This window comes from Dasypus novemcinctus, unplaced genomic scaffold, assembly GCF_030445035.2.
Source record: "Dasypus novemcinctus isolate mDasNov1 unplaced genomic scaffold, mDasNov1.1.hap2 scaffold_101, whole genome shotgun sequence".
Lineage (NCBI taxonomy): Eukaryota > Metazoa > Chordata > Mammalia > Cingulata > Dasypodidae > Dasypus > Dasypus novemcinctus.
The window spans coordinates 2,252,075-2,262,473 of record NW_026688143.1 but is presented as its reverse complement, the minus strand read 5'-3'; the positions used below and the strand labels follow the sequence as shown (position 1 = coordinate 2,262,473).

The 10,399-nt window shown below is 44.1% G+C and overlaps 1 long non-coding RNA gene and 1 pseudogene across 1 annotated transcript; both read right to left on the bottom strand.

Moving 5' to 3' along the window:
- Nucleotides 1-383: 383 nt before the first annotated feature.
- Nucleotides 384-1,652, bottom strand: LOC101447047 (glyceraldehyde-3-phosphate dehydrogenase pseudogene; annotated as a pseudogene).
- A 1,259-nt stretch (nt 1,653-2,911) lies between these two features.
- Nucleotides 2,912-5,171, bottom strand: LOC131277466 (uncharacterized). The gene is made up of 3 exons (XR_009184635.1): nt 4,880-5,171; nt 3,893-4,070; nt 2,912-3,113 (listed from the first exon to the last, which is right to left on the bottom strand). It is a non-coding gene; the product is annotated as an uncharacterized lncRNA (long non-coding RNA).
- Between the last annotated feature and the right edge of the window lie 5,228 nt (nt 5,172-10,399).

The window sequence follows — 10,399 nt, the reverse complement described above, 5'->3', positions numbered from 1 at the left end:
TTACTGAATTTCAAAATTTACTGGGGTTTATTATTTTATTTGCTAAAACTGGGAACATTATTCTTAGGGATATTTTAAAGGTTTTATTAATTGAAGAACTTCTCCTTGTAGCATATGCTAAGGAAAGAAGAGTTGAAAACAAGCTACCAGCTGAAAGACAGTAATTGTAGTAAAACTGACACTAGATAACAAATACATACTTTTGTATAAACTGTTTAAAATCAGAAATAAACATAAAATTTTTATAATGAATTTACATCGTGTTTGCTTTTAGTTGCATGATATTTTCCTGGAAAGATGCAAAAGGAGCAAAAACATTAGTGTCCACTGCTGATGTGGACTGGGATGCCAGGGGAAGTGGGTGGGTGGAAGACTTCTCACTACATTTTCCATTGTGCAAAATTTTTTTTTTTTGGGTACAGTATACTTTATTGATGGTACACGACAAGGTAGGGCCCTCTGAGCCCCTCCCTTTCTCCAGGGGGTCTGGGATGGAAGCTGTGGCGGATGGTGGTACTCAGTGTTGGGGGATCAGGTTGGGGTCAGAACTCCCCAGCAGCTGCCACTTTTCCTTTCAACCATTGCTGGGGCTGGTGGTCCATGGGCTCTTACTCCTTGGAGGCCATGTGGACCATGAGGTCCACCACCCTGTTGCTGTAGCCAAATTCATTGTCGTACCAGGAAATGAGCTTGACAAAGTGGTCGTTGAGAGCAATGCCAGCCCCAGCATCAAAGGTGGAAGAGTGGGTGTCACTGTTAAAGTCACAGGAGACAACCTGGTCCTCAGTGTAGCCCAGGATGCCCTTCAGGGGACCATCTGATGCCTGCTTCACCACCTTCTTGATGTCATCGTATTTGGCCGCTTTCTCCAGACGGCAGGTCAGATCCACAACAGACATGTTGGGGGTGGGACGCAGAAGGCCATGCCAGTGAGCTTCCCATTCAGCTCTGGGATGACCTTGCCCACCGCCTTGGCAGCGCCGGTAGATGCAGGGATGATGTTCTGGGCAGCCCCACGGCCGTCACGCCACAGCTTCCCGGAGGGGCTGTCCACAGTTTTCTGGGTGGCAGTGATGGCGTGGACAGTGGTCATGAGTCCCTCCATGATGCCGAAGTTGTCATGGATGACCTTGGCTAGGGGAGCCAGGCAGTTGGTGGTGCAGGAAGCATTGCTGATGATCTTCAGGGAATTGTCGTACTTGTCATGGTTCACGCCCATCACAAACATGGGGCATCGGCCGAAGGGGCAGAGATGATGACTCTCTTGGCACCACCTTTCAAGTGAGCCCCAGCCTTCTCCGAGGTCATGAAGACACCAGTGGACTCCACAACATATTCAGCACCGGCATCACCCCACTTGATGTTGGCGGGGTCTCGCTCCTGGAAGATAGTGATGGGATGCCCACTGATGACAAGCTTCCCGTTCTCAGCCTTGACAGTGCCCTTGAACTTGCCATGGGTGGAATCATACTGGAACATGTAGACCATGTAGTTGAGGTCGATGAAGGGGTCATTGATGGCAACAACCTGCACTTTGCCAGAGTTCACAGCAGCCCTGGTGACCAGGCGCCCAATACGGCCAAATCCGTTTACTCCAATCTTCACCATCTTGTCTCAGGGATGTGGCTGGCGCTGCGCGAAGAGCTGCGGCTGTCTGTCGAACGGGAAGGGGCAGAGAGCCCCACTGTGCAAAATTTGACTTTCACACCGTGCAATGTTTACCTGTTAAAAGCAATCAAAATCATTGAAATGTAAATTTTAAACATGTAACAACCAATTAATGAGAAAAAAGCATCGATTTTTCCTGTAAGCGTACAAGCCTGGAGTTCTTTGATGTGGAGGGGCTTTCCAGCACAAACCAATGTTTATTTATAAATAATTTAAGTATAGAACCTAGGAAGAATTCTTTGTGCTATGAATTAGGAAGAATCAATAAATTGCTCTAACAAAGTCCCTAATAATTGTGCTGTCCCAGTATACTTTGAAGGGACCACCTGCAATTTCCCCTGTCAGAGTCCTGGATGAAGTTCTACCCTTCAAGCCCACCTGCCCTCTGCCCCTCCCCCCTGTAGAATGTCTGAGTGCTCCATTCTAGTCCTGTTGAGATTCAAACTTCTCCACCCTTTCCGTGGATTTCTGGGAATCTGTTGGCAGCGGTTCACTCTCAGGGTGTAGAATTGAATCTTTGCTAGAGGTTGTCAGATAGTGGTGGTCAGTGTCCAAGTGTACCGAGGTGACTTCAAAAGGTAAGCACTTAGGATAAGGTGGTGTGTTATCAGGGTCCCTGATATCCTTCAAATCCCTAGAAATTCACATTTGACCCATCTTCTTGGAACAAGATTTGAGATGAATCTCGAGGAAGGAGAAATCACTGGACTCCACCAAGAACCTCTCACCTGGAAATTGGTGGGATAGGTTGGAAAGCCAAGACTTAGAGTTGAGGAAGGGGTCTCCTTAGATATGTGAGAGGGCTACAATAGGTGTGAGAAAGTTTGGTTGCAGGAAGAGTATCTCTCTAGAAAAAAGCCACATAACAAGTGTATTAAATGGTAGCTGGTTTATGTTGTGTGGTAGTGTAGAGAGGCTTGTCTCCACCCTTTGTCATTACTTCAGGCACCTGGGAACTTATGATTTTACTGGAAGAATATGACCTGGAGTAAATGAGATCCCATGGGGACAGTTAGAATCAATGGTCTAATGTAAAAAAACTTTTTGGTAGAGTTCATCGTGGCCAAGTCAGCAGTGAAATATCCTGTCTGTGAGGCAGCCTGGAAGTTACTCTAATGGTCCCAGCCCAGAGCCTCTAAGCTCCTACCAGCCCAGAGGCCTTGTGCTTTCACTCCTTGATTCAATGTTTCCAGGGCACTTGTGGTAACACTTCAGCTAGTTTTAGAGATTGGGTTTACCTGGATTTTATGACTCTTTCTTAAACTGTGTAAACTCAGATGCTCAACCAATTCATCTTCTCTAACTCCTCACGGTGAGCCCTCAGCTCTTCATTTTAAAGTTGAGGTGAAGATGTTGCTCAGAACCCATGAATACTTCATGGTCATGGAATGGATAGTGACTGCTATTTGTTTTCAGTAAAACACTCAATGAAGGGTGGTTCCTTTCTGAAGAGGGGAAGGAGAAGAGATACAATTAGGTATATGTTACTCTATCACTAATAGTACTAGAAGTAATAGTAGTATGGGTAACAGTCTGAAGAGATGATGCAGAACATAATCTTAAGAATTTACCACCTTCATGATGCCTTTGTGCTGCCTAGAACTTACCCAAAAGAACATCCCTTATCTGCTCGTGAGCATGCTGAGGGGTATTTTTTCCAAAGAATTCCTTGACACCAGCTCTTTGGTCAAGAGGCTGACTGAATGCCTTCACCAAATATTGAGTCTGGCTGAATTCCTGGTAGCGATTTCCTCAAAGAGGGGCTGTCCTGATAGCATGTGCTTCTTTCTCCTTAGCACTCAAAGGTCTGGGAGGCTCACTGAATGGGAGCAAGTTCGCTTATGGGAAAACCCTGATCTGGAGTTCTAGAACCTAAAATCACTAGAGGGACAGGTGCTATTCTGAATTTCCTCCACCTAGGTGCCTGCTTACTTTTTGAAATTCATAGCTCTGATTCTCTTGATGTATGCATGGCCATTCCAACAGAACGGCATGCCTGTTCCAGCACCACAAAGGAGAAACACGTCTCTCAGTAAGAAGGTGATTTATTGCAAATGCACAAGCAAGAAACTGGGAGAATCTTCCCAAAACCAGTTCAAACTGAGAATGGGAACTTGAATTTGTGTAGGGAAAAAACCAGGGGGAGAGATGAAAAGAAAAGCAAATCCAAAACAAGAAACAAGTGATGACTTTAGACCTTCCAGGGGTCTTGTGAGGAGGGTACCTGCAAATTTCCAGTCTGTGTCATCTCAAGCACGTTAAACTCATAACTGTTGTTCCAGTTTCAGTGATTTATCAGTGACAGTTTAGATTCAGATAATGATGCTTCTGATGCTATTCTCTGGTATTGCCTTCAGTTGATATTTTAAACTGGGAAGGTCTGGTTGATGTCCTTTTGGGAGCTAAGAAAAAAGAGTAACTATTAAGATTGGATTAAGATAAAACTATCTTAGTTATGTTTGGGTAGATCCAGAGCTGTGTAGGTGAAGAAATTTTTAATAAGCACTTTTTCCAGCTCTCAATTTCCCAATGAGTAAAGGACAGCTCCTGAGAGCCTCAAGAGTGTTGCCTTTTTGGTCTCTAAATCCACCCATTTCCCTGTCTCTACAGCATCTCCAGTGCTGGGACCAGACAAGACCATGAACTCTGGAGTCTCCCTGTATCCTGGCACTGCCCTGCCAATCCCTTCACCCATTCCTGGCCCACCACCCCTAACTCCCTGGGGGCAGCACCTACCCCCATCTTTCCTTCCTGGCAGCTCTCTGCCGCTGCCTGCATTGCCCAGGCCACATTGGTGACAGGAAAGGGGGGCCTTGTCCCCACTGGGACTGGAGGTGAGATCATTATTCAAATCAGAAAACTAGGGGGACCAGCAGAGCCCCCTCCTACTCAGCCCTTTATCCTTCCTCAGATGCCCCACATTTCAAGTGACCCAAGGATCCTCTGTGGGGGTGCTCAGCTTGCCCCTCCTGGGATCTTGAGGGCCTCTGCTCTGGAACCCTTGATCCCAGCCTCAGCTGTGGGGTGCATCCAGTCTGCTGAGGGAGGCTGGATCCCAGGCCTTCCTCCTCAGGCTCCACCACCAGCTGCCCAGTTGGCTCCCAGTATTCCTCCAGGGAATGCTTTCATCAGGCCACAGGGGGCCTCCATGGACAGAGGTCCTCCCTCCACCCAGTCCAAGGATGACTCCTGTAAGCCCAAGAGTGTTTACCAAAACTTCTGGTGTTGGCAGTGCTTCAAGTCCCTGGCCCAGAGGCACATTCACCTAAGTGCTGATGCTGAAGCTCTTCCTTGCTTTCTCGAGTGAGTGGCTTCCTCTTGGAGACACATTTGTCTGTTTTGACCATTCAGATAGAGAGGACTAGGGGATGGATACCCCAGGTTAATGTCTCCAGAATTTCTTGATAGTAGGTCATGAGGAGAGATGATATATTTCTGGTTTATGAGTGATTTTCAGGTGTCTTATCTCAATTAATACCTCCGTAACTTGCATATATAAAGAACTCCTATATCTTGAAAATAAAAAGATAAACAACCATTTAAAAAATGGGAAAAAGATTTAAATAGACACTTTTCCAAAGAAGAAAAATAAATGGCTGAAAAGCACAAGAAAAAATGCTCCAAATGTCTAGTTATCAGGGAAATGCAAATCAAAACTACAATGAGATACCATCTTACTCCCATAAGATTGGCAGCTATGAAAAAAACAGAAGACTACAAATGCTGGAGAGGATGTGGAGGAATGGGAACACTCATCCACTGCTGGTGGGAATGCAGAAGGATCCAACCATTCTGGAGGACAGTTTGGTGGTTTCTCAAAAAACTAACCATGATTTGCCATATGACCCAGCAATTCCACTGCTGGGTATATATCCAGTAGAAATGAAAACAAGGACACAAACCGATATATGCACACCAAAGTTCATAGCAGCATTATTCACTATCACCACAGTTGGAATCAACCCAAATGCACATCAACAGATGAATGGATAAATTCTGGTACATAGATACAATGGAATACTACTCAGCTTTAAGAACAAATACACTACAAACACACATGATAACATGGACGAATCTTGAGAACCTTATGTTGAGTGAAGCAACCCAGGCATTGAAGGACAAATACTACATGACCTCAATGATATGAAATAAGTAAACCAAGCTGCATCAGAGAGCTTGAGACTGGATGATAGGCTTACAGGAAATTGGGGGGTGGGGTAGAGGAAGGATGTAAGCTGAAACCTACATGAGTGAACTCTATGATAAGCTGGAGGTAAGAATTTCTACAAAGAAGGGATAAAATGGGGGCATAGGGTTACCTTTGGATGGGGCTTTGCAGGCTTAAGAGGGGCTAGGGATGGGAGGATGGGTAATATTGCCCAAGAAATTGGGGGGAGGTTAGGGAAACATACGAACATAGGAGATTCTCAGGTATTTGGTTGAGAGGATAATGCTGAGAAAACCTTTTCAAAAGGAAAGTTACCTGTTTAAGTTGCTTAAAGGGGATAATCTGATGAAGGACAGGCTCCTAGGGAATATGTGAATGCTCATTTTGCTATAGTGGGTTACATCATTGGATAGAGACCCAAATAATGAGAGTGAAAGTATACCCACATCCTGGGGAGGACTGATGCCATCAAATAGAGGGAACTGTATCTCTCCAGAGAAATGGTGACTCCCAGGGCTTAGGGCAGTTGAGCATGTCAAGCCCTCAACAGTGTTGCAAGTATCTCTAAACATGAGCCTTCAAGCAATGAAGATTGCCTGTCACTATGGGCCTTAAGAGGAGGGGGGAAGAGGTATTGAATAGATGGAACCAATGTAAATGTGTGGGCAATAGAAGTGTTTCACAAGAGTACGCAAGGATGGATATAAGACATGTAAAATTACACCAAAAATGTATAGGGGCTGATAGGCTAAAGTGTAAATAATAATGTAAAAAATAAGATACCTAAAAATTTAGAGAATTGTATAGAATAAAATATAAACCACAATGTAAATACAAATGTTCCCTTGTTTGAAAGCTATTGTCTCAATATCTGTACATCAGTTTCAGTATATATAGTATAAATATGTAAAAAGATTATTTCTGTGGAAGGGAAAAGGTTTTATGTTGGATATGTGGAAGTACTGTATATGGTATATATGAATTACTGCGATCTAAAACTCTTGTGAAGATAAGCTTAATAATTAGATAACAGAAAAGAAAAAGATAGGACATAGACACCGAGGAAAAGACGGAAGTAGTTGCCTTGTCAAGTTGCATACAGGGCAACACTTATTGCAGTGATGGTAGGCAAAACATCAAAAACAAAGCTTTTGCATTTTTTAATTTTTTGATACCCCAATTTGTTTTTACCTTAATTTTTCCAAGTTAATATGTATTCTATATCTAACCTTTAAACTCATCACTATATTCCATTTTACTTATAAGGGAACCTGACATTATATTGGGCTTCACTTTTCAAGAAGTTTTGGATCACAGAGAGGTTCAACAATGGCAGTGGAGGAATACTGGTGTGGGATGTTATTGACAGGGGACACATGGTTGGCAGGGAATTCTAGAGGGCATATATCCAGGGTACACAAAAATGTCTGGATATTTTCATAGTGGATACAATTAAAAACAACTGAGGGAGTCCTGAGTTTCTAGCCAGGGGAGCTCTATCATAGTCCCTAAAGGAACAGCAACAATCCCCCAAGTGAATGGCAAAGACCAAAAAAGAAGGAAGGTCCAACAATTAGCCCTTAATACTAATGAATATGCTTGTATGTGCACCTGAAATAAGAGCAAGGCCTAGAGCTGCAGGGTGCCTAAGGGTTACATCCTGAGAGCCTCCATGTTGTTCAAAGGTGGTCAGTCTTGAAGCCAAACTCAGCATGTAAATACATTGCCTTCACCTCAGCGTGGGACATGTCTCCCAGGGATGAGCTTCCCTGGTACCGAGGGATTACTATCACGTACAAGCTGATGATGTAACTAGAAAATGACCCTGAATACAAGGGTCAACTTGGACCAGCAGAATATCTCAGCCTATATATAATACCAGGAGTTAAAAATGCTTTTTGACCTGAATCAATGGGGAAATGGAAAGGACAAATGAGTTTATATGGCTATGAGTCTCCAAAAAAGAGCTGGGAGGTTACCAGAGGGGTCGCCCTTATGCACACCTCAGCAGAGTCCCAGAGACTGATAAAGTAGATACAACCCCAGGTATTGGTTCTTCTGAGGGCTACAGAGACCCACAGGTTCTATGGTCATGGCAGATGGAGTTCAGTGCCATGTCAGTTGGCCCTTCTTTGGAGTTGGTGTTTCTGTGTGACGGAGCTGGACTCAGATGTGATCTTTTTTCACAAGTCTTTCCTGTTATGTTTACCAGAACTATAGTTGATGCTGGGGCTTAATATATACCCAGAAGATCTAAATCTCTGGACTGACCATATGATAGCCAGGCCCTGAGCCTCAACAGATTTCAGCTTCTACACTCTGGTTTATTGGACTTACCCCACTCAGCCAAAATGGAGTTGAAGAAGGTCAACCACCACACCATGGAGTCGAGAGTGCCTACAACTGAAAGCAGGAGGATTGCATCCAGCATCCATGTGGAATCTAAGCCCCCTCTTGATATAGATGTGGAATGGACACAACCAAACCAAGGTCCACAGGATGGAGGAATAGAATATGGATTAAAGTGGACTTACTGATATTCTTTTCATTAACTACTGTGATTAGGAATCGAAGAAAATGTGGCATTGGTGCGGAGAAAGTGGCCATGGTGGCTGCTAGGTGTGGGGAATGGAGGAAGAGATGAGATGTGGAGGCGTTTCGGGACTTGAAGTTGCCCTGGGTGGTGCTCCAGGGAAAATTACCGGACATTGTATGTCCTCCCATGGCCCACTGGATGAAACGTGGGAGACTGTGGGCTATGATGTGGCCCATTGACCATGAGGTGCAGCCATGCTCAGAGATGTACTCACCAAATGCAATGAATGTCTCATGATGATGGAGAAGATTGTTGCTGTGGGGGGAGGAGTGGGGTGAAGGGGTGGGATGTATATGTGGACCTCATATTTTCTGAACGTAATTAAAAAATAAATTTTAAAAATAGGGGAAAAAAGAAAAAGGACATAGACACTGAGGAAAAGATGGAAGAAGTTGCCTTGACAATTTGCATACAGTGCAACACTTACTGCAGTGATGGAAGGCAAAACATCAAAAACAAAGCTTTTGCACTTTTAATTTTTTTGATACCCCAATTTATTTTTACTTTAATATTTCTAAATTAATATATATTCTATATCTAAACTTTAAACTCATCATTACATTCCATTTTACTATTAATGGAATGTGGTAATATATTAGGCTTCATTTTTTAAGAAGTTTTGGATCACAAAGAGGTTCAACCATGGCAGGGCAGGAATACTGGTGTGGGATGTTATTGACAGGGAATACATGGTTGGCAAGGAGTTCTAGAGGGCATATATCCAGGGTACATAAAAATGGATATTTTCATAGTGGTTACACAGCAGCACTCCCTCAAATGCAACCTCAAAGACCAAAATAGAAGGATGGTCCAATAATGAGTCCTTAATACTAATGACTATGCTTGTGAGCCTGTGCACCTGAAATAAGAAATAGACCTAGAGCTGCAGGGTGCCCAAGAGCTACCTCCTGAGAGCCTCTGTGTTGCTCAAATATGGCCAGTCTTGAAGCCAAACTCAGCATGTAAATGCATTTCCTTCCCCCCAGTGTGGGACATGACTCCTAGGGATGAGCCTCCCTGGCACTGAGGGATTACTACCAAGTACTGGCTGATGATTTAACTAGAAAATGACCTTGAATAAATGGGTCAACTCAGACCAGAATATCTCAGCCTACATATAATACCAGGAGTTAAAAATGCTTTTTGACCTTGAATAAAAGGGGAAATGGAAAGGATGAATGAGCTTATATGGCTATGGGTCTCCAAAAAAGAGCCGGGTGGTTATCAGAGGGGTCACACTTATGCACACCTCAGCATAGTCCCAGAGACAGATAAAGTAGATACAACCCCAGGTATTGGTTCTTCTGAGGGCAACAGAGACCCACAGGTTCTATGGTCATGGCAGATGGAGTTCAGTGCCATGTCAGTTGGCCCTACTTTGGAATTTGTGTTCCTGTGTGATGGAGCTGGACTGAGATGTGATCTTGGTTCACAAGCCTCTCCTGTTACCTTTACTGGACCTGTGGTTGGCACTGGGGTTTAGTTGTACTCAGGGGACCTGAATCTCTGGACTGCCCATGTGACAGCCAGGACTTGAGCCTCAACAGACTTACAATTCCTACACTCTGGTTTATTGGACTTACCGCACTCAGCTAACATGGAGGTGAAGAAGGTCAACCACCACACCAGGGAGCCAAGAGTGCCTACAACTACATGAAGGAGAATTACATCCATCATTCATGTGGAATTTAAGCCCTTTCCCAATATAGAGGGGGAGAGGACATAACCATTCCAGGGCCCACAGGATGGAGGAATAGAGTATGGATTAGAGTGGACTTACTGATATTCTACTCATGAACTATTGTGATTAATAATCGAAGAAAATGTGGCATTGGTGTGGAGAAAGTGGCCATGGTGGCTGCTGGGGGTAGGGAGTGTGAGGAAGAGATGTGATATGGGGTATTTTGGAGACTTGGAGTTGTCCTGGGTGGTGCTGCTGGGACACTTACTGGACATTGTATGGCCTC